Below are 25,413 nucleotides of genomic sequence, written 5' to 3' on the forward strand. Positions count from 1 at the left end.
GTCAGTGTCACCTCTGTTGTTGTTTCAAAGTCATGTTTGGAATTATTTCGTTGGCAACGTATGAATTAGGATATTTTTGTAGTGTTGTTCCGCGATTTATCTTGTCACTGTTACTTCTGCTGGTGTTTCAAAGTGCATTCAGGAATGTATTCGTTTGAAACGTATGAATTAGGATATTTTTGTAACATCGTTTCACGATTTATTTTCTCACTGTTACCTCTGTTGATGTTTTAAAAAGCATTTTGGAATATTTTCGTAGGAAACGTATGAATTAGGTTATTTTGTGTAGTGTCGTGTCGTAATTTATCTTGTCAGTGTTACCGCTGTGGATGTTTCGAAGTAAATTTTGGAATTCTTCAGTGGGAAACGTATGACATAGGACATTTTTGTAGTTTTGTGTCGTGGCTAATCTTGTCAATTTTAACTCTCTTGATGTTTCAAAGTGAATTTTGGAATTTTTTCGTTGGAAACGTATGACCTGGGATATTTTTATAGTGTTGTTTTATTGCTTATCGTGTCAGTTTTACATCCGTTGAGGTTTCAAAGTATATTTTGGCTTTTATTCATTGGAAACGTGTGACTTGGGATATTTTTTTAATGTTGTCCCGTGGTTTGTTTTTTTACTGTCAACTTTTTTGATGTTTCAAAGTGCATTTCCGAATTTTTCGTTTTAAACGTATGACTAAGGATATTTTTTGAAGTGCTGTGTCGTGATTTATCTTGTCACGGTTACCTCTTTTGATGTTTCAAAGTGCATTTTGGAATTGATTCGATTGAAACGTATGAATTAGGATGTTTTTGTAATGTCGTTTCGTAATTTTTCTTCTCACTGTTACCTCTGTTGACGTTTCAAAGTGGATTTTGAAAATGTTTCGTAGGAAACGTATGACTTGAGATATTTTGTAGTGTTTCGTCGTGGCTTATCCTTTCAGTGTTATATTCTGTTGATGTTTCAAAGTGAAGAGATATAGAGGAAAAAGAAAAAGTTTGTGATACCTTGGATGTGAAGGAAGATTTTTTTTGTGAGGAGGAATTAGTGACAGTACTAAAAGGACTAAAAAATAATAAGGCTCCAGGTACTGATAGGGTGGTAAATGAGTTTCTTAAATATGGTGGCTCTGAGGTTAGAAACAAGTTACTGAAGATTGTGAATAAGATATTTGAAAAAGAAGAAGTACCTAAAGATTTTAGGAAAGCCTTAATTAAGCACTTTATAAGAAAGGTGATAAAAGTGAGTGTGGTAATTATCGACGGATTAGTCTGGTCTCAGTAGGTAGTAAATTACTTAGTAATATGATACTTTTTAGACTGAGAGATGTCGTAGACAGTTTTAAGAGAAGAACGGGGCGGTTTTAGAAAAGGTAGAGGAGGTGTCGACCAAATTTTAACTCTTAGGTTAATAATTGAGAAGTGCCTGAGTTTTTAAACACCTTTGGTCCTCAGTTTTATAGATTATGAGCAAGCGTTCGATTCTGTTGATAGAAGGGTTTTAGTAAAGGTTTTATCCTTGTAAGGTATACCACACAAATACATTAAAGTGATTAGTGCTATGTACGAGAATAACACTGCTATGGTTAAGCTAGAAAATGAGGTTAGCGGCTGGTTTTGTATCAAATCAGGAGCTAAGTAGGGCTGTTTTCTATCCCCCTTTATATGAATTATTTTGATTGACTTTGTCTTCAGGAGCACAGGAAAGGCAATGGGAGACCACGGAATCAAATGGGGAGGAAAAAGTCTCCTGGACTTAGATTACGCTGATGATTAAGCATCCTAGATGAAAGTGTGAGCAAAATGAATGAAGTTTTAGAGGTTTTGCGAGTTTAGGGTGCTAAAATAGGTTTAAAAATTAATGTTAAAAAGACTAAGTCACTAAGGCTAAGAATAAGTGAAGATGAAAAGGTGAAGTTGGGTAATGAAAAGATTGATCAGGTGGAGAGCTTCACTTACCTATGTAGTATTATAAGTAAAGATGGTTGGAGCAGTGAATATGTCAAAAGTAGAATAGCCAAGGCTCAAGGTGTTTTTTCACAGTTAAAAAAAGTTTGGAACAATAGGATGATAAGCCAGCAAACCAAGATTAGAATATTAGAAGCTAAAGTGATGACAGTGGTCAGATATGGCTCTGAAGCATGGGGCTCCGAAGAGCGGATGCAGATTCGCTAGATGTTTTCCAGAGAAATCGCTTAAGGATTGTTCTGGGTACCCGGCTGACTGCTCGTATTTCGAACAATAGGCTATACGAAAAATGTGGTTCAATACCGCTCTCTAGGGCTATAATAAAAGAAAGGTTGAGGTGGCTAGGGCACGTTGTGCGGATGAAGGATGACATATTGCCGAATATTGTTCTTTTCGGCCAACCGTCTAGGGGTAAACGAAAAGCAGGTATTCCTCGTCTGGGGTGGGAGGACGCTATAAAGAAAGATTTAAAGGAAATGGGAACTTCATGGGCGGGCGTAAAAAGGGAGGCTTTGAATAGATTGGGATGGAGGAGGAGCGTGCGTAGCTGTCTCGGCTTCAGGCGGTTAGGTGCTGCGGTGAGTTGTTAGTAGTAGTAGTAGTAGTTTGAAACGTATGACTTAGGATATTTTTGTAGGGTTGTGTCGTGATTTATCTTATCAGTGGTACATTCTGTTGATGTTTCAAAGTGAATTTTGGAATTTTTCGTTTCAAGCGTATGACTTAGGATATTTTTGTAGTGTTGTGTCGTGGTTTATCTTGTTAGTGTTATCTCTGTTGATGCTTCAGATTTCATTTTTGAGTTTTTTCGGTTGAAATGTGTGACTTATGATATTTTGTTGTAGTGCTGTATCGTGGTTTATCCTGTCAGTGTTACCTCTGATGATGTTTCGAAGTGCATTTTAGAATATTACTACATTTGAAATGTATGACTTAGGATATTTCTGTAGTGTTGTCTCGTAGTTTATCTTGTCACTGTTACCTCTCTTGAAGTTTCAAAGTACATTTTGGATTTTATTTTTCGTTTTAAACGTATGACTTAGTGAGAAGGATATTGTGCGCTATACATTCAAAAAATCATAGATGGCGACACCTTTTCACTACCTCATTTGCTGCCATCTTTTCACCTCTAGTTATAGATGGCAGCACTCCCGCTCAGACACAAGGTCATAGTAAAAGAGACATGCAAAAAGATAGGTTCATTTAATTTCACTTAGAGTGGCGCACCACAAATGCACTCTTTGTGCATGTCTTTGTGCAAATTCTAAAATGCACTTTTAAACATCAACACCTAAGTCATAAGTTTCAAACAAAAAAAATCCCAAAATGCACTTTGAAACATCAATAGACGTAACATTGACAAGATAAAGCATGAAACAAAACAACAAGAATATCCCAAACCATACGTTTCAAACGAAAAAATTCCAAAATACACTTTGGAACATCAACAGAGGTAACACTGAAAAGATAAACCACGACACAACATTAAACCACACGACACAGCGTGGGAGAGGAGGTGTTAGTTGCCCTCCAAACCTTTTTGGGGTCTTAAAAAGGGCACTTGAATTTTTAATTTCAAATGAGCCCGCTTCCTATATTCTAGGACCATTGTTTCGATACGATCATCCCTAAACAGACACACACACGAACAAATGAAACAAACAAAATTCCAAATTGTTTTTAGATGGGAGCTTGAAACTCTACTGTAGTGGTCCCTGATGGTGGAATTTTCATTGAGATTCCTTGATTTTTTTATGGGGAGGGGATGGGGCGTTTCCCCTTTTTTCGAAAATCGGGCAAAGTCTCCCGGGATCGTAGCTTTTGATGGGTAAAATTAAATTTAATAAATCTTACGTATTTGGAATCATAGGCAGCGCAATCACGCTGCCTAAGTAAAGAACGTCGTTGGCACAATGTATTATTATTTTTTTCCATACCAGGGCACTTCGTATTGAAGGAGTTGTCGTAGGAACTTGGAAAAGGGCTCATTCGATTGGAAATTGAAAGGGCTAGTGCCTTTTTTAATAGTCGAAAGATATTGGAAGGCAACTAATATCCCTTCGTAGACACTCCCCCATAGCCCTCAGGGCAAGGGTTGTAAGTTATACCCTGGGGGCATATTAGGTTTTTTATAGAAAACGTTGTCGTAGAAACTTCAAAAAAGGCTTATTCGATTGGAAATTCAAAGGGCTAGTGCCCTTTTTAATAGTCGAAAGTGATTGGAAGGCAACTAAACCCCTCTAACGCCCACCTTTCCCCAAACACATCCAATCAAAAGATAGCCATTTTGTTCAACGTAGTTGAAAGTACTAGAAATTAGGTCTTTGAGGATGACAACCCCCCCCCACAGCCCACAAGGCAAGGGTTGTAAGATATGCCGCTTTTCCCCAAACACATCCAATAAAAATTGTTAGATAGCCATTTTGTTCAGCGTAGTTGATTTACAGATAAAAAATTATGTTTTTGAGGAGGACACTCCCCCACAGTCCTTAGGGCAAGGGTTGTAAGTTATTCTCTAGGGGCATATGAGGTTTTTGTAAAACGTGTTGTCGTAACAACTTCAAAAAGGGTCCATTCGATTGCAAATTGAAATGGCTAGTGCCATTTATAATAGTCGAAACTGATTGGAAGGCAACTAACACCCCTTCCACGCCCACCATTTCCCCAACTCATCCAATCAAAATTTTAAGATAGCCATTTTGTTGACGCAGTTTAAAGTTCAGGAAACTATACCTTTGAGCCGGACATCCCCCCCCTACAGTCTTCAGGGCAAGGGTTATAAGTTATGCCCTGGGGGTATATAATTTTTTATTGAAATCTTTGTCGTAGAAACTTGAAAAAGAGCTCTTACGATTGGAAATTCAATGTCCTTTTTAATAGTCAAAAGTGATTTGAGGGCAACTAAACCCCCTCTCACGCCCACCTTTTCCCCAAACACATCCAATCAAACATTTAGATAGCCATTTTATTCAACGTAGTTGAAAGTTTTGGAAATTAGGTCTTTAAGGATGACAACCCCTCTTCCGCCACAGCCCTCAGGGCACGGGTTGTAAGTTATGTCCTGGGGGCATGTAAGGTTTTTATAGAAAGCGATGTTGTCAAAACTTCAAAAAGGGCTCATTCAATTGGAAATTGAAAGGGCTCTTGCTCTTTTAATAGTCGAAAGTGATTGAAGGGCAACTAGCCTCCCTCTCACGCCCACCATTTCCCCAAACACATCCAATCAAAATTTTGAGACATCCATTTTGTTCAACGTAGTCGAAAGTTCTGGAAATTAGGTCTTCTAGGATGATAACCCCCTCAGAGCCCTCAGTGCAAGGGTTGTAAGTTACGCCCTGGGGCATATAAGGTTTATATGAAAAGTTGTTGCACTGATTGGAAATTGAAATTAACCTTTTTAATAGTCGTAAGTGAGTGGAGAGTAATTGACCCCCTTCTCACGCCCACCATTTCCCCAAACCCACTCAATCAAAGTTTAGAGATAGCCATTTTGTTAGACGTAGTTGAAAGTTCTGGAAATTATGTATTCCAGGATGACGAACCCCCCAGAGCCCCCAGGACAAAGGTTGTAAGTTATGCCATGTGGACATATAAGGTTTTTATAGATAGAGTTGTCGTAAAAACTTCAAAAGGGGCTCATTCAATTGGAAATTGAGAGGGCTAGTGCCCTTTTCAATAGTCAAAATTGATTGGAAGGAAACTAACCGCCCTCTCACGCCCACCATTCCCCAAAACACACCCAATAAAAATTTTCAGATAGCCATTTTGTTTAACGTAGTAGAAAGTTTTGGAAATTGGGTGTTTGAGGATGACAACTCCCAGCCCTCAGGGCAAGGGTTGTAAGTTATGCCCTGGGGGCATACAAGATTTTTATTGAAAGTGTTGTCGTAGAAACTTCAAAAGGGCTCAATTGATTGGAAATTGAAAGGGCTAGTGCCTTTTTTAATATTTGAAAGTGATTGGAGAGTGACTAACGCCCCTCTCACGCCCACCATTTCCGCAAACACATCCAATCCATTTTGTTCCACGCAGTTGAAAGTCCTGGAAATTATACCTATGAGCAGGACACTGCCCCCACAGTCTTCAGGGCAAGGGTTATAAGTTATGCCCTGGGGTATATAAGGGTTTTATTGAAATCTTTGTAGTAGAAACTTGAAAAGGGGCTCATTCGATTGGAAATTCAAAGGGCTAGTGCCTTTTTTATAGTCAAAAGTGATTTGAGGGCAACAAACCCCCCTCTCACGCCCACCTTTACCACAAACATATCCAATCAAAATTTTTAGATATCCATTTTATTCAACGTGATTGAAAGTTTTGGAAATTAGGTTTTTAAGGATGACAACCCCTTTCCCCCCACAGCCCTCAAGGTAAGGGTTGTAAGTTTTGCCCTGGGGGCATATAAGGTTCTTATAGAAAGCGATGTTGTAGAAACTTCAAAAAGGGCTCATTCAATTGGAAATCGAAAGGGCTAGTGCCCTTTTTAATAGTCGAAAGTGATTGAAGGGCAACTAAGCCCCCTCTCACGCCCACCATTTCCCCAAAGACATCCAATCAAAATTTTGATATATCCATTTTGTTCAACGTGGTTGAAAGTTCTGGAAATTAGGTCTTTTAGGATGATAACCTCCTCAGAGGTTGTAAGGATTGTAAATTATGCCCTGGGGGCATACAAGGTTTATATAAATGGTTGTTGTAGAAATTTCAAAAATGGAACATTTGATTGCAAATTCAAAGGGTTAGTGCCATTTTTAATAGTCGAAAGTGAGTGGAGAGTAATTAACCCCCCTCTCACGCCCATCAGTTCCCCAAACACATTCAATCAAAGTTTAGAGATAGCCATTTTGTTCAACGTAGTTGAAAGTTCTGGAAATTAGGTATTTCAGTATGACAAACCCCCCAGAGCCCCCAGGGTAAAGGTTGTGAGTTATGCCCTGAGGGCATATGAGGTTTTTATAGATAGCGTTGTCGTAAAAACTTCAAAAGTGGCTCATTCAGTTGGAAATTAAGAGGACTAGTGCCCTTTTTAATAGTCGAAAGTGATTCGAGGGTAACTAACCCCCCTCTCACACCCACCATTCCCCCAACCACATCCAATCAAAATTTTCAGATATCCATTTTGTTCAACGTAGTAGAAAGTTCTGGAAATTAAGGATTTGAGGATGACAACCCCCCCCCCCCAGCCCTCATGGCAAGGGTTTTAAGTTATGCCCTGGGGGTATATAAGGTTTTTATTGACAGCTTTTTCGTATTAACTTCAAAAGGGCTCATTTGATTCGAAATTGAAAGGGCTAGTGCCTTTTTCAATAGTTGAAAGTGATTGGAGAGCAACTAACGCCCCTCTCTTTTCTATACCAAGGCACTAGGTATCGAACGAGTTGTCACAGAAACTTCGGAACGGGCTCATTCGATTGGAAATTGGAATGGCTAGTCCCCTTTTTAATAGTCGAAAATGATTGGAAGGCAGCGAACACCCCTTCCACGTCCACCATTTCCCCAACAACATCCAATCAAAATTTTGAGATGACCATTTTGTTCAACGCAGTTGAAAGTTCGGGAAATTAGGTCTTTGAGGATGGCAATCCTCCTTACAGCTCGTAGGGTAAAGGTTGTAATTTATGCCCTGGGGGCATATAAGGTGTTTATAGAAAGCGTTGTCTTAGAAACTCAAAAAGGGCTCATTCGATTGGAAATCTGAAGGCCTAGTGCCTACTTTAATACTCGAAAGTGATTGGAAGGCTTGAAATTTTTATAGTAAAGATCGATGTGGGTATAATGTATTATTATTTTTATTTTTTTTTTTTTAGACCACGGCACTTCGTATTGATGGAGTTGTCATAGGAATTTCGATAAGGGCTCAATCGATTGAAAATAAAAGGGCTAATGCCCTTTTAAATAGTCAAAAGTGATTGGAGAGCAACTAATCCGCCTCCCACACCCACCTTCCCATTTGCCCATTATGTTTAAAAACTAAATGTTGCCTTAGGATTAAATCAAAATGCACTGTGTTAATGCTAATTCCCAATAAGGCATCTCAGGAGTACCCCAAGAATGACTGAGGGTATTTTGTTCAAACTTTTGGGGCTACTTCTGCTCTTAAAATTTAACCAAATCAAAATAGCGTTAGTCTATCCAAGTTATCAAAGAAAATAAACCTATTTTTTGCGAATGGTATCAAGTTTCCCATTTCAAGTCAACTACAGGAGGTATGAAACTAAATTAAACACTACTATTTGTGTCCAGATTTTTAAAAGGGTGTATGTTTTTAAAAATTGCTGGACATTTTTCTCCAGCATACGAATAGCAGGTTAAATTATCCATTCTTAAAAAAAAAACAAAAGATTTAAAGTATTATTTTCTTTTTCCCTGAAAAGACTATGTCAATATAAAACGAACAGAATTTTATTAAAAAAAAAATTTCCACGAAGAAAGTCTTTGAAAGAAAAGTAAAGAACTCCATTAAACAAAAAATGAGCAAAAATAAAATCAAATAAACTACCAAGCGTGAAACTACCGCAAATCAGCATCGATAAATAAATGAAACCCAAAATGAACAGAAATCACAATAGATAACCGAGTCAAACTCAAAACGAGTAGAAATTAACATGAGTTGGGCTCAAAACCCCTATGCCTTCCCAAGGCAAGAACATAATTTGCACTTTAATGAAAAAATGCAAATGAACGTGCATTGTCAGTTTAATATGCATAGACTGATGTGTAGTAATCAAAATGTTAATATCATTTGATCTATTAAAGTTATAAAAGTAAAATATTATAATACGCTGATTTCAAAAACATATAAGTTTTATTAAGTTTAGTTTTACCGGTTAAAGGTTGCGAGCCTGAGAAAATTTGCCTTATTTTTGAAAAAAATATACTAAAATTGCAGAATCTTCATGAAAATCACACCACCAGATTCAGCATATCAGAGGACTCTATTGTAGAGGTTTCAATCTCTTGTCTACAACAATTTGGAATTTTGTATGTTTGGCCAGAAGAAAGATCACGGATGCGTGTTAATTTTTTTCCCCAGCTGTGATCGTATCGACCCAGTGGTCTTACAATATCGGGAGAGGACTCATTCGAACGTAAATTAAAAGTTCTACTGTCCTTTTTAAGTGACCATAAACTTAAGGGGCAACTAGGTCCCCTCCCATGCCCCTTTTGTCTCAAAATCTTCCGATCAAATTTTTAAATAGCCATTTTGTTCAGCATAGCTGAAAGGCCGAATAACTATGCCTTTGGAGATATCATGACCCCCCAGAGCCCCTGGGGATATGTCTCTAAGTTACAAAATCTGCCCATTGTTTACGAATAGTATTTGTCATTGGGAAGTATGCATACATTTTTTGGGTAGGGGGGGGGTGAATTTTCTGCTGGTGGGATTTTCAAAGGGAATAATTATCCATGGAGAGGGAAATTTCCAGGGAATGAATTTTCAGGAGAAATTTTACACTGGGGCAATTTGCCAGAATCCCTATACGAAATTTTTCTTATGTCTTGCTTTCTCTTTGACGACTTTTACGCGTGGAGATGTTAAGGGTAATTGTCCGGGATAAATTTTGACCAGGATTGAATTGTCAAGAGAATAAATCCGTGGGGAGGAGGGATTTTTCCAAGGAGGTGTAGCCAGATTTCCCGGTATTATTTAAAAAACGACCAGATTTTAAATAAAAAAGCAATTTTTTCCGACTCAAAGTAAGGAGCAACATTAAAACTTAAAACGAACAGAGGTTATTGTGTATATGAGGGGAGTTCCCCTGCCTCAACACCTCGCTCTTTACGCTAGTTTGAATTCTGTCCCAATTCTTTAATAACGACTCCTGAAACACTATGTTCGTTTAATTAGAACAATAAGAAGTTTTTTTTTTAAATAATAAAAAAAACTTTAGCGTAAAGAGCGAGGTGATGAGGAAGAGTAACCCCTCACACATACGTAATAATTTATGTTCGTTATAGGCTTTAATATTGCTCGTTACTTTCACTTGAAAAAACTTGTTTTTTTTTTAATTTAATACTCATAAAGATGATGTTGTGAATACATTGGTAGACACAATTCCCCATTTAAAATGGAGCCGCTCTTAGGTTATTTACTTTAGTAAAAAATCTGTTCGAGAGGAAAAGTATTCCACATACTAGCATCGGTTAGTTTATATGTGACACTATGAACGATTATATATGTTAAAAGCTCTAACTCTGGTTGTATATTTCAGCATATACTACTTTTCGTAATAAAATAAAAAAAAAAATAATAAAAAAAATAGTCCCAGCTTTGACTATTCAATCCTTCATATATCATAATTTAGTCTTGCTCATGGCTCAGAACCGGATAGGTTCAAAATCAGTGAAAGCAAATTTGAGCCTTTTCGCGAGAAAAACCTTCACCAGATATTTACTTTGTAATCTTGAAAACTTTTGCGTAACAAAAAAAAAAAAAACAACTTTTTTCTGCCTTTGTCAATAAAAATGCCAGTGGTACAATTAGACTTCTTTTTTCGCCCTGCTTTCTTTTTAAGACATTCCAGAAACGAAATAATTCATAAATGAAATTCTTCGTAGAGAAAAAGATCGTTTGTATGAGAGAAACACTAGAGTCACGGACTCAGTGCTAACGATCTTCTGTTAAAGATCTGATTTGAGACTTCTGTCATCAAAAATCTGACATCTAAAATATCTCGATGCAGCCGGATTAAGCTATTTTAGATGCCCCGGGAAGCATACGGATGAGCTGCTCAAGAGGGGGCAGGATGCACCGTGTGACTCACAGGAGAGCGCTCGTGTTGGTCCTTGAAAATTCAATTATTGTTCCAGCAAGATGGAGTAAGCTCTCTCAGCTCAAGCACATTTTGAAATCAGCTTAAAGGGACCTTAGGAAGCCGAGTGATCGGTCTAAAGACTGATTTCCGAGTGGGCACACAATATCCTGGATTTTTTTTTCTTTGGGGCTATATTAGTAACAGAGTACCTACAGGGTGTCTTTTAAACTTGATTAATCGTTCACCGACGAGATCAGAAACATTCCCAGGTTGTTTTGTAAGATCATCATTGATAACTTTGCAGTATTTCTAAAAATGCTAAGCTAAATAAGGGTCCTCTCGATTATGTGCTTTTAATGAGAAAAAAAAGACCCAAAGACTTTCAAATTATAAAATAGTAGTTTCAGCACAGTGACCAACTTCCAACCAAAGTTTCGTATAATTTTGACTTAAAGTCAGCCCTCAGAATTACTAACTAACCATAGTTGTAGTATCGAAATGTTTGCAGGATAGTAATGGTCAAACTTTACCGTAACGAGCAGGTGGGGGTGAGAGAGGCAGCAGCAGCCCTAACGTATAGCATAGTTACTTCTTTTTTGAACTTTTAACGTTGCCATTTTTTATCACCTGAAAAATTTGTTCTTAATTGTTTGATTGCTATTTGAAAAAACTGTATGTTGTTTCCACTAACACAAAACAGAACCTGACTCGCAGAGCAAAAAACAACAGCTTTTGCCCAAAAATCCATAATTTTTTTCAGGTTTTATTGATATTTCTGTAGTCTTGAATCCTTGATGTTTGCTTGAAGCAAAGCTTACACACTTTCACACTCGTTCTCCTGGATGAAGAAAATGGAAATAATTCGTATTCCTTTTGCCGCAGCCCCTCCTTCCAGGTATTCCAGGAAAATGGTCGATATTGCAACTGAGCAATGTTCACTTTGCAGTTTAACATTAAGTTGACTAAGCTTACTTTCAATTTTAAATGGAGAACAAAGACCCCAAATCTGCTGATCATTCTGCAATAATTCATAATTATGATTTCACTCCTCAAAATGGTAATTTCGTCCAGCAAGTCCAAAGACTGAAAACCTTTTAAATTTCTTTTAAGAAGGTAAATGAGCACCTTCACTCGCTATCTCTTTTAGAAATACAAGTAAAAAATAATGACGTAGATAAATTAAAATTACGTAGATAAACACAATATTGCAAGAGTCAGAAATAAGCAGCTGGTATCACCTACAAAGTTGCCCTTATATTGATTTGAAAGAGCTCCATTGTTCCAAGAAGTTTGAAAAGTTATACCCTAGGGATTCATTTCTTCTTATTCCCCTTTTTCGTAAGACAAACAGTAATTATTCTGTATCTCAAAAAACGTGCACGTATGTTCAATATTGAAACATGCCGATAGTTCCACAAATTTTGGTGCTCACTGACGATGTTGGCCCAAGGATCGGCATATAGATAGCTCTGGCCTGTATCACACTCTGAAATTTCACATACTTGCTTTTAGCATTTAGAACTAATATGTTGTTTGAGTGGTACCCTGGCAATTCATTTGCAGTGCCTGAAAATTTCTCTCTGAGTTCTCCAAACAGGTAAAATGCTAGCTTTAGTTTAAAAGCAAGACCGAGTCAGGAGCAAAACTTGCCAAAGTATTCTTATTAGTTCTTTCATCTTATCGGTAAACACATATAATTCGCCATGGGAATTTCTTTTTGATCCATCTTAGTATACCTACTTCAGAATTTAATTTTGATAATGAACGAACAGGAAATCTGTTTCCAAGGGGATGGGATGAGTGGTTAAATGGGTACTGGGGCATTATGCGGGCACCGCTATATACTGTATGCGGAATGTCAAACGAGAAATGCTACAATCAAACGGGAGAGACCCGGTACTTAAACAGTTGTTAGAGTGGAATTGATCTAATATGAATGTTAAAATTACTATTTGGGATTTGCCAAAGACAGAAAAAGAGGCAATTAAATTTTTACAGGATAAGGCGTTATTGCCAAAGACAAAAGAGTGCGAAAATGGACATACCATGACCTTATACTTGTATGAGAAACATATTGGACAATATTGGAGGTGATGTGTACAGCAATGTAAGTAAAAAGTCAGTTTGCGAGGCAATACGTGGTTTGCTAATAGTAAAACACCATTTCTTACTGCAGTTCAAAAAAATATATATTGCGTTGAAACCATTATAAAGGGGTATGTCTCTCCGTTTGACTGTAGCATTTCCCGTTTGGCATTTCAAATACAGTATATAGCGGTGCTCGCATAATGCACCGGTACCGTTAAATATACATGGAAGAGGTCAAAAGAGGTTCCTTATTTTGGCTCAATATGTAGATATGATGAGTATGATCATATAAATTTTTGTTTTCAAGGAGTTGAAAAAATTGAGGAAACGAACTTTTTTGGGGAAGGGGGGGTTAAAAGGAAGAAATGGGTGGATATTATATTAGTGATATACTTTTGACGGTGATTAAAAAGTTGGGAGGCTGAGGTAAGGTGCATAGAAACCACTTTGGTACTTATTAATTAAACGAAACACCCTCAAGAATTACGCTTAGGTTCAATTTCAGAAAACCGGTTTTATAGCAAATAAGACAAGTGACAGGTGATAGAATGCATTGGACTTCTATAATTTGGGTTATATATTTGCAAATTAGGGGTAGTGGTTAAGTTAGGGGCACTGTCAAAATACTTTACCCCCATCCCACCCCCCTAATTTGCAAATATATAGCACACATTATATTATTATATAAACTAAAGGTTATATTTCATTAGGGTTAACCTAACTTCAATTCTTGTGTGTGTTTTATTTAAATAACAAGTACCCCCACTTTCATTAATCTATTTATTTAACTTCCGATTAAGGGTTTGTTTTTGTTTTGAAATTTACATTGCAGTGAACTATTATATTAACCATGGACCATAAATGCTTTTAGTGTTGATAAATAACATGTTATATCATTCAAGAACAGAAGCAGGAGAATATTAAAAAAAAATTAGTTTTAATAAAAGTCACTAAAAATCAGTTCTTCAACTAAAAGCGTTTGAAATGTTATAGGCATTAGCAACTTCACGTATTTCTTTAATCAAAAATGGCTTACTGACCCATATTCAAAGACATACTAGGCTATATGCAGCTCGGGGTTACAAGTTGGATACACCCGGTCTAACTTTTCAACTGAATTGTTTTTTTTTCTTTTTTAACTGTTCAATTGAATTTATCATTTAACCCAAAAAATGCTCTTTAACTAGATGGGAAAAAAGACTGTCTTCTAATTTTTCTCTTATTAAAGCCTTGCTCCGTCTCCAGTTAAAGACCTTGAAGCATCTTAGAGTATTTCTCTCTCTGCTTAGTTCGTCAACAGATTCAAGCATCTCGCTGAACAGTTTTAAATGAGCTTGTAACAACAACTTAGAACTTCACCCTCGTCCAATTTGGTTTTAATAAACACTTGCAGAACAAAGTCAAAACAAACTAGCTACAAGAAAGATTCGACAAACTATGTTAAAAAAAGCTTTTCCAATGTCAGTAAAGAGCGGTGTAAATTTGAAAAAGAATGGAAATTACCCTATACATGTGCAGCTGCTGCCTCCTCAATTCTTCACTATATACGCTAAAGTTTGAATAATGTTTTGCTGAAAGAATTTTAGAATGGAACAATTATGCCATGTTCAGTTGGTAAGTGGGTAATATCAAGTATTTGAAATTACCCTATACATGTGCAGCTGCTGCCTCCTCAATTCCTCACTATATACGCTAAAGCTTGAATAATGTTTTCCTGAAAGAATTTTAGAATGGAACAATTATGCCCTGTTCAGGTGGTAAGTGGGTAATATCAAGTATTTGAAATCACCCTATACATTTGCAGCTGCTTCCTTCTCAATTCCTCACTATATAGGCTAAAATTTAAATAATGTTTTCCTGACAGAATTTTAGAGTGAAACGAATATACCCTGTTCAGGTGGTGATTTGGTAATATCAAGATATCAAGTGTTTTGTTTACCATTGGATATCAAAACATTTGAACTGAAGATTATTGAATTGTTCTAAGTAAATTCAACCAAACGAGGTCTACGATTCTTTAAGCATTTGTTTATTTATTTATTTATAAACCACAAAATACAATAGAAAAACTGTGGACTAAAAAAAAAAAAAAAAAAAAAAAAGCATACGATTATAAAAAACGACAGAAATAAATTAACTCAATCCAAAAATAACCAAAGAGAGACAAAAACACCAATCATTTGTTGAGTTTTAAAACACAGATCTGCACATATTTGTTTCAGTCGCGAGGTTGCATCAACAATGTCAAATTTAGAAACGATTCTATGGTTCCGGTACCATCGACGCAAACGCAACAGACATTTATAGTACTTAAAATATCCTGAGCATATTATTCGTATCCTTCTTGCGAAGGAGGAAAGAAAAACCAGAAAGATAAAACACCGCAGGGACATAAAAACTAGAGTAAGGAGGGCAAAGTCCTTTTCGGTTATACCGACCACGATTGGGTGAAATTTTTCCGTAACCAACCCACATACTTTTCAGCACGCTGGACGTAAAAGCGGAGCAAGAAGACGAAAGTGACGTGGAAAAGGATAGATTTAACCATTTAATTCTTGTTAAAAATGGTATAGTTTAAGAACATACCAAAGTCTCAAGCAAAGAGACGATGCTGGCGGAGGACTCCAAAAACACAAAAACTCACATTTGGCAGCATTAACTGAAAGGCCTAGTGCAGACAGTGCGGCTTAAAGCAGGTCAAAGTTGGCAATAAGATTTTGTTTTGTTCGGCTAAGAAGCAGAACATAATCAGCATAAGCAACATGACTATTGCCAAAACTATCATTTAGCCCAGTAAAAATAGCTCAAAAAAGGCCCAACCTCGAACAAATTGCAACTAAAATGATTTTTACACCAAGAAATGCAGAAAAAACAGAGAATAACATACTAAAAGCCCACCAAAATCCGCCCATGGGAAAATCCATGGCAGGGGAAAAACGGGGGAACCAAGGGAAATTTCGCAAAATCCAGAAGTGTTCAGATTGATCCAAGTCAAGATGATTTCCGATGTAATTTTTAACGTAGAAGCAAAATCTTGCATCAGAATCTCGATTACTCTGTCCCCTGAACATTTACGAGAGGGAAAGGGGGACACGAAGGGGAAATTTTGGTTTTCCAGATCATTGCGATGGTAAGATGTAACCATCGTGCTAGCCGGATATAGGCCTGGAATCAACAACTTAGCAATCGGCATGACATCTAGCACGAGTTCTCTGGGCTGACATCTAGTGTCTCTTCAGTGACTGAATTATCCAAAATGTAACGCGCTGAATACTCAAAATAGGTAAGTTTTCTTGGTCATTTTTGTTCCGAATCTTCAAGAATGTTAGTCATTTTTTGTTTACCTTGTACCATTGAGAATTCTTTCGCTTTTAAGTGACTACTATACTCAGTTTCGTGAAATTTTATCTCTATTTTTACCAACGCCATCTTGCGGCTCCTGGAACCGAATCTTAATGCTTGAAATGGTCAATCCGTGGAAACTGTGTTAGTTACCTTACTGACAACAGTTCACTATGTTCGTTCAATTTGTGCTTCAATTTCAGTTTTCTACAAGAAGAGGACAAATCTCGTGAATTTCTTTGCTCCGTATCTCCCTAATTATCCAACTAAAACATTTCACAAACAGGGAGTGCTGACAACATCTTAGCAGTCGTGTTAAGTGTTTAGTTTTGTGCTTGCGTCGGGGATTGGTTCGTTTAATTGGTTTTACCGTTTTTTGTCATATTTACACTAGTTGATATGATTATCTACTGTATATGTTTTTTAATTCACTGATGATTATTTGGGTTATTTTTTTACCAATTGCGGCTTGATGCACTGATGTTCATATTATTTATGTTTGTTCAGTATTTAGGAGCCTAAAAAAAGAAACATGTCGCGTACCTACAGAGCAGTGTATAATTGAGTTTTTCTTTCTCGTTTTGTGTAATTTGTTCTAAGTGCTGATTTAGATCTTAGCTTCAGCTTTCGTCACTGAAAACCACATGTATAACTCCTAAGTTTCTGTGTATTGCTTTTTTTTTTGCTTATTGCTCCGTCTTTTCCTTTTTTGTATGACGGGTTTTCCAATAGATAATAATAATAATAATAAAGGAGATTCGCGGCTTCAGTACTCTTCCCACATCAAGTTCTCTGTTACTGAATTAAGTTCTCTGTTATTCTAATATTCTAATCGATAAATAAAAGTTCAAATAGGGATAAAATCCTTTTAATAGACAGTGATGATGATAACAGTGACAGAAATTCACAAAAATACCAGATATTTCGGTCACATATACAGTGACCGTCATCAGTAGTAAAACTGCTGATGACGTCTTTAACTGTCATTATTTAACTGTATTTAACTGTCAATATAGTTAAATATTCTAACTATATTGACAATATAATATTCTAATATTATATTCTAATTATATTCTAATACTCTAATATTAATATTTTAATTAAGCTATTCATCAAGTTCTCTGTTACTGAATCTTTCGTATCTTCATTTCAGACGAGTATGGCTTCACAATGTGCAATCTGTCTTCAGAGCGAAGGAGATGATAACAGTCTCTCTACGCTTGGAAACAAAGGTGCTATCACAGTTTATGCTGCCAGTAAATAAAGGAGTGATTGGATCACCGTTGACCCACGTTATAGAGTTCATGGTCACTGTCGGAAAGGCTTTTTTAGCCAAAGAAGAACTTATACTCTTATAAATCGCAATTTATGGAATTCAGATATCAACCTAGAAAGTAACAGTAGATAGATTCTTACTTTCTGTAAGTTCTTTATTCGCATTTGATAACAACTGTCTGTTTTGTGCGACCCCTGTCATTGCTGATCCACGTCATCCAGGCCATTCGCCATCCCAGACTGTTAGGAGAGGCACATTTAAAGCCAGTGTTGGAGTTATTTTTTCGAAAGTATAATACAAATGATCGACAAACATTTTGGAAGGGACAACTCCAGAAACTGCATAAAACAACACTGCACATGTTGTCTGTCGCGAAGTTTGTTAAGGGATCTTTAAGACTGGTATAAAGTAGCGTCAGCAAGAATCAATATCAAGTGGTGGATCTTAGGTAAAGAAGTGTATGAACGGCCTACCTTCTTGCAAGGTTTGAAAAGAAGGATCTCACAAAGCTGCGAACTTCTTTGTCGGTCTGGACGATGTGCAGGTTACACTGACCGATATTTCGAAAAAAAGGAGGGGTTTTTAGCCGAAACGGATCTGAAGCCATACAGCAACGTTTACCTGAAGAAAGTGCTAGTTGATTACTTCGGCGACAAGGTGATCATTTCTGATGTCCCTGGGAAGCAAAGTATAGTGACGCTTAGGGAGACGGCTGCAAGCATTCTTCAAGATTATTACCAATTGCCAAAAGACGTAAATCCGGAGAAAGAAAAAGCCAAGATTGCGAAAACTTTTGCAAGAATAGTGGAGAGCGAAATAAAGACTGTGATATAGTCCATAGAAGAATATGACCAAATACGCACCTTAGTTTCGGCTGAGGACAATCTCGAGTTCCTTGATCCATCCCTACGGCTTTTGCTGACCATTTTGATCAAACACAACAACGCCACACTTGTAGTCAGTGCAATAGGGCAGGCAATAATGCAAAACACCAGACATCGAAGCATTATTGCACCAATGCAGCTGGGGTTGGCTGATTCTATGCATCATCGGTTCGGCTCACGCGACGCTGTTGACACATTGAGCAGCCTAGGCGTTTCTATTGGCTATGCAGAAAACCTCCGATTTGAAAGATGTGCGGCAATGGCTGAAAGCCCCGACCAAGAACTCAACATACCAAGAGGCACTCTTCTCTAATACAATGCCTACAATTACGATCATAACACTAACACTCTAGATTGGCGCGGTACTTCACGTGGTATGGCTGTTCTTGAGGTTAAGTCGCCAGGTGGCAAAGAAGAGTTACGCGTGTTTTCCAGAAAATATTTTGACTTGAAAGAAACTATATAAAAAGCTGCTATACCGATCTACCCTCACGTGAAGCATACTGCCTTTACAAATCAGATCACTTACATAGAGTTAGTATTTCCAGAGTTCAGAGACAATGGCAGACATCTTGATATCAGGTGGGTAAATTCTCAGCTAGCTTTGTGAGGTTCTCCAGTCGGCTGGTCAGGTGCGATGCAGTCAGCTCATGCTGGACAAACCCAGAAGCGGTCATCGATAGTTTTCCAGCCTATGATTGAATTAAGCCAAACCGATCTCACGTGCATCAACACAGCGTTGATGTTTATTGCAGAGAAGGCAAAGAAACTGAACCAGATTCCTGTTGTAACCTTCGAACAACCACTGTATTGGAAAGCGAGAATGATGGTTAAATCTTCACCTTACAGTAGCCCCTTAAAAGAGATCGTAGTGATGCTTGGGTCTTTTCATGGAAGAATGAGTTTTCTTGGGTGTATGGGCTATCTTATGGAAGAAGCAGGTTTGGTTGAAGTCCTTGAAAAGATCTACGCACCGAACACTGTAAAACACATCATCTCTGGCAAAGCAGTTTCTAGAGCAATGAGGGCACATTCTCTTCTTGACTTAGCTCTGCACATCTTACTTTTTGCCTGTGCTTTCGAAGATACTGCCAACGGTCTACGAAGTGAACCCGCACCCCAAATGGTGAGCGCAGCCAGTGTCTATACAGAGCTGACATCCGAAAATCTTTCTATTAAAGACCTTTCTGCGTCTCCAGTGGTGGTTTCACTTTTAGAAGAAATTGAGCAGCCAAAGAAGGAGCTAGTTAGCGAATCTAGGACTGCGAAACTGTGGCTTGAACTGTATTCTGAAATGAATAAAATTCTTAGGATATCAGTTCGCGTTGAGCGGACTGGAGATTTCGACCTGTATCTTCAGAGCTGGTTTAGTATGCTTCCTTATCTCGTGGCATGTGGTCGAACTACATATGCTAAATCAGCCCGTCTTCATTTACAAACCTTTGTCGGCTTGAAAGAACCGCAGCCAGAACTATACGAGAAATTCCAAACTGGTCACTTGTCTGTTAACAGAACCAAACATTCGTGGTCAGGACTGGCAGCAGACCTTGTTATAGAACAAGTCTTCATGAAAATTCTGAAGACCGCTGGCGGTCTCAATAGAAGGAGAGGTATGAATAAAGCGCAGCGGTCGATCTGGACACTATCTATGCCAGTGCGAGCTCAAATGAATGCAATCATGCAAGACCAAACCAAATCTGTTTACCACATAAGCGACCAGCACGTTGGTACATTGGGATCCAGGATATTGAGAGGCAGCGTAGATTTGCAGAAGTTGCTCAAGTTCCTTGAGCCTTTGCAGGCGTTCAACAGGGGGTCAGGAGCTAATAAATATTGCTACCGGAGTGAATGCTTTACCAGAGGTCAACTTCGACGAAGCAAAAGACGTTGGGTTGCACATACTGCAAGGGATGGTTGGAAAGCAGGTAGAGACTTTTGTAATCAAAAGGAGAGATAAAGTCGTAACTTTGGCTGCAAAGTCGGCTCCGAAGCTTGATGGTGAGCCGGTCGAGATTGACCAAACGTTATTGCTCCAGCGACTAGCGGTTGTAGCCACTGCTGACGGTCAGGATCTGTTGGATGCTCTTGGTTATGAACTTTGCTCTTTTTCTCCTGCACTTTTTGGGTCATACCAACTACTAGGCACAGCTGACAAGGCTTCCCTCTCAACTGCTCTCTGGAAAATGACCGAAGGCTCTTCTGCGAATCAACGAGTTACACATATGTTGTTGATGGAGGATGGCTCCTACATAAATTGCCTTGGACAACCGGTGCTACTTTTGGACAAATATGTCAGGTCTACGCTAGCTATGTCAAAGCTCATTTTGGAAATGCTACGGTTGTATTCGACAGATACGAAGATTCACCGTCAACAAGAGACCAGACTCACTTGAAAAGATCGAAAGGCATAAGATCTCCTGATATCGACTTTTCTGGGACAACAATGGTAACCCTCAAAAAAGACTTTTTCCTGAACAACCAGAAGAACAAGGGAAAATTCATCCTCCTACTTGGTGGAGTGCTAAGCTCGTCAGGATGTCGCGTGGTGTATGCTTCAGATGATGCAGATTTCAAGATTGCGACAGCCGCAGGGACAATTTGTTCTGAGGTAGAAACCTGTCTTGTTGGCAATGACACAGACCTGCTCCTCTTGCTTCTTCACCATTGCCAGCCAGGAAGCTACCTACTTTTCTTTCGAGCGGAGACCAAGCCGGGAACATCCAAAATCTACAACATAAGAGAACTAAAAAGCAAGCTTGGGGAAGTCGCAGAGGTCATACTGCCCATCCATGCTTTCATGGGATGCGATACGACCTCTAGGTTCTACGGCGTAGGAAAGCCAGTGTCACTTTTATTGGCTAAGATCAATGAAGAATTCCGAAAAAATGCAGCGGTTTTTGCCGGAAGAACTCAGAAAAGCATCAGATCATCAGTGCAGGCGAAAAGCTCACACTTCTTGTTTATCGGGCTAAGGCTGATACCAACCTTCAGGACTTGCGTCACACCATGTTTGTCTCGAAACTGGCTTCTTCGACCTCGTTCGTCCGCCCAGAAAGCTTGCCTCCGACATTGTCAGCTGCGAAGTTTCACTTCTTCAGAGTTTTCCTACAGGTCATGGAATGGATGGGTTGCTCAGCTGATCTGGACCCATGTAACGGGTTGGCGGCTAGACAGAACCAATTACGTACCTGTAACGATGGACCCGAAACCAGCACCCGAAGCACTACTGAGAACGGTACGATGTGCTTGCAAGTCAGGTTGTGAAACAACGCGTTGCAGTTGCAAAAGAAACGGACTTCACTGCACAAAAGCATGTGCCGAGTGTCATGGTACCGACTGCCAAAATTCAGAAAGCATTGACCTTGATGATGATTTTAACAACTAAGTTCCTGTTTTAAGGTTTTTATTATTTCATTTGTTTTAAGTCTGTGATTTACCGAAGCACAATCAATCTGTACCAATTTTATAAACCATAATGATTCTTAATACACTGTGATCGAATCCTTGTTGAAATGGGCTCCGCAGCCAAAAAAAAAAAAAAAGAAAGAGAATTCAATTTCCCTACTTTTCACCCTCTGCCATTTTTTTCCGATGAGGGAAAACTAGTATTCTGAAGGAAGATTTGGATTCTGCGTCTCAAATAATATCAGAAATAGTCTCTACAGCGATGAAATCGAGCGAATCTGAGTCTTCCTCATTTTCCCCCTGTTTCTCCTGCTAACCCTATCAGATACCCCCAATGGTGTGATATAATAATTCTGATGCAGAATTCGAGTTCTGCGACTTGAACTACATAGGACTGGGTATTTACAGTGCTAAAATCAGAGGTCCTGGCATTTTTTCAGAATTTTCCCTCTTTCCCCTCTTTTTTCCCCTGTCAAACTTTTTCCCATCGGTGGATTTTGGCGGGCTTTTAGTATGTTGTTCTCCTGATTTTTCTGCATTTTTTGGTGCAAAAATCATTTTTGTTGCAATTTGTTTTACCTCAAATGCTATTTTTACTGGGCTAATTGTAAAAAACAGACGGTTGAAGACGTCGGAGACACGAAGCTAAAACACACTTAAATATAGTCGAAGATAAAACGGCACCTTGCCTAATGCCTTTTTTTAACAGGAATATGCTCCATTACAGTACCATTCCACTTCACCCTAACTGAAGAATTCGAATACCAATACTCCATCACACAAAAAACAGAAAGATTAACTCCAGCCACTGCTAAAGGAAACAAAGCATTTGAATGAATTACTTTGTCAAAAGCACAAGGTATATCAACGGTAAAACAATACAAGGGACTTTTTTTTTTTTTAGCAAAAGCTTGTTTCATTAGCCGACGCACAATATGGTGAACTTGACCAACAATGGAAGATATACAAACGGACAAAAAACTATCTGGCAAAATGGACTGTGCCAAGCACATCTGCAACAATAACTGCAAATGCTTCAGTAGTTCAGGACAATCATGAGCAAAACACTTGAAGCAAAGTCCATCACTATCGAGGGACTCAGACTTATTCACTTGCTTAAGAGCTCGGAGTATAACACCAGATTCCACCGATAGCATTTGAGATTGCTTGATACGAATTGCAACGATTGAGTTGACAAGCTTTGTAAAATGATTTTAAAGATGAACATTAAATGAAACAAAATATTTTTACAATTAGAAACGAAATCACATAGCCGAAGAGAGGAATTAATTAGAGGTGAACACTTTACACTGTTTACAACACGATCCCAGGATTTCTTGTCGCAAAGAACCATCCCAGGCATTTAGTCTCGCTCTACGCAGGGAATACTTGTACTCTCGCTTGGTTTCCTGCTTTATTTGATGAACTGAACCAGAAGGAGGACGATCACAGGCTATCCACATGTGGAGCCAGAACTTAGCTTTTTGTTTAGCCATCTCCACTTTAGGATTAGCCTTCCATAAGGGATCGCGAATACCCGTTCGCGCGCACTCAGAGGGGACAGCTTTTTTAGCTTCAGACTTGAGTCAGAACACTATTTGTTGATAATACAAGTTTATATCTACCCGCGCTAAAGTTGTATATACAGATGTATGCAGTAAGTGGAATGGTACTTTAATAGATGATAATAGCTGGGACAATGTCAATACATAAAGGGGAACACTAGCATTTTTCCAATTTATCTTTGAGAACCCCTTGGGAGAGTTTTGGCGCACAGATCTGGCCATGGAGCAAGCTAGTTGGCATGTGATTGGTAAATGGTCGTCGTCGATTTTAGAGTCGTCCACATGAACGATTGATGAAAGTAGAATTGAATCGGACACAATTACATGATCAAGCTTAGGAGTAAGACCACCACGATTGTGAAAATAAGTAAATATAATATCTTTATTAGCCAGATAGAATCCTCCGGGCAGTGAATCGAGAAAAATTTCAGATCGGCCAGAATTAGATAATAAGTCAGTATTTATGTCGCCGGCGAGAAAGCATTTGGTATATTGTTTTGCAAGGTCGGTAAGTTGTGTTCGTAGGCGATTACAGGCTTCTGAAAAACGAGACAATGACTGCACAGTTTTCTATTCAGACCTCCTGATGGTCTATCATGGCTTTTAAGAATGTAAAATGGGTCCGAAAATGCTTTAGGCTATCAACTTTCTTTAGAGAGAAGGTGCCCCAGTAAAAACGCAATATCATTGTCAAGCAGTTCCTTAATTAGTAGATCCTTGTCTTTTGTACCATTAATGTTAAGGGACTTGCATTTCCGACTGAAACTTACGTGTTCCAAGGTACAATTTGCACATTTGGCAACGCTTGGCGAGGGTTTTCCTTGGAATCGACACGAGGGCCAGAACATCTGGAACACTTGGGATGTGCTGGTGAGCAGGGACAAGCTCCAATCAGGTGATAAGTACTTTGACAGCGTAAGCATCAACGCGGAATCGATTGAAAGGGATTAACGCGGAAAATTTCGTATCCAATGCGGATTCCAGAGTCTATGGCCGCGTTCAGAGAGGCTTTGTCGATAAACGAGGCAAAATTGCGTGAAAGACCGATTTGATTAGCACTGACAAGTCCGTCCACTGAGGCCTCTAAATTAGCTCTTGAATAGTTATCGGGTATTTCAGGGACAACTGTTACATGCTTTTTATGAATCACTTTGGTTTCAACGTTTGGAATGGAGCTAGTAACAGCTGCGGCCAGCGTGTCGGCTGAACGCTTATCACGTGCCATCATAACCCAGCTTCGCTTTGCGGCTTGGATTTCAGAGTCACGATCCCGTCGTGACCATTGTGACCAATAAGTAAAACTTTATCGCAGAAAGTGGAGGATTGAGGGAGTGACACTCCCTTCATATGTGGGAAAATGTTCTGTTGACTTCACTCTTTACTTTTATTTGAAAAAACTTGATTCTTGTTTAATGTATCGTCGTTTGTGTTAATTTTTAATGCCATATGTTCCTTTTGCATAAAAAATGCTTCGGTTTTTAGAACTGCTTTTCATGTTAAAAACTTTTTTTTAGATTTTAGGTTTTTTTTTCTTTTTTCTTTTAACAAGCTTCCTTGTTTTATACAAGCAAAAAATTCGTGTTGGCTGCTTTTGTTCTTTTTCCTCATACTGACCATAGGCCCGTTTGTCTTCTTTAGATTTATTCCTTTGTTTTAAAAACTGTTTCTAAAAACTTCCATTTGTACGATTTGTGTTACAAATTGTACTTAAAACCACTCAAAATCCCCATCGTCCAACCATCAGCTCTTTAGCAGAAATGTAGGTATGATGCTAAAGCCGGAATCATGGAAGGAATTTCAATCTCGGAAGAAAAAAAAATCCAAGCTGCATACTGATTCGATGTACAAACAAACCTAGGTACTGACTCGGAGAAAAAGCAACCGAAGTCCAACCCGAGTAATTTTGGAGACACGGTGCAAAAATGAGCAAATTTCTAACTTGGTACAAAAACAATTTTAAGTTGCAATTAGGCAAAGCTAATCCTGACTGAGGCAAGAATTACCTAAGCCAAGACTTTTAGGAAAACATATCTTTAATTAATCCCTGCATAGACGGCCAATGATAATTATTCATTTTGAATAGACTGCGTATAAACAGTTCGTGGTAACGAACTGTACTGTAAGGAGTAATGTGGCTCAATAGT

General features: G+C 38.4%; 1 protein-coding gene and 1 pseudogene across 2 annotated transcripts in view; both read right to left on the minus strand.

Moving 5' to 3' along the window:
- Nucleotides 1-25,413, minus strand: part of LOC148956310 (uncharacterized) — a 97,519-nt gene that overhangs the window by 66,886 nt on the left and 5,220 nt on the right. The window lies entirely within an intron of this gene.
- Nucleotides 22,394-24,494, minus strand: LOC148956311 (uncharacterized; annotated as a pseudogene).

Source organism: Artemia sp. Qi Xiang Cuo, chromosome 1 (assembly GCF_049724085.1).
Source record: "Artemia sp. Qi Xiang Cuo chromosome 1, ASM4972408v1, whole genome shotgun sequence".
NCBI classification, from domain to species: Eukaryota; Metazoa; Arthropoda; class Branchiopoda; order Anostraca; family Artemiidae; genus Artemia; species Artemia sp. Qi Xiang Cuo.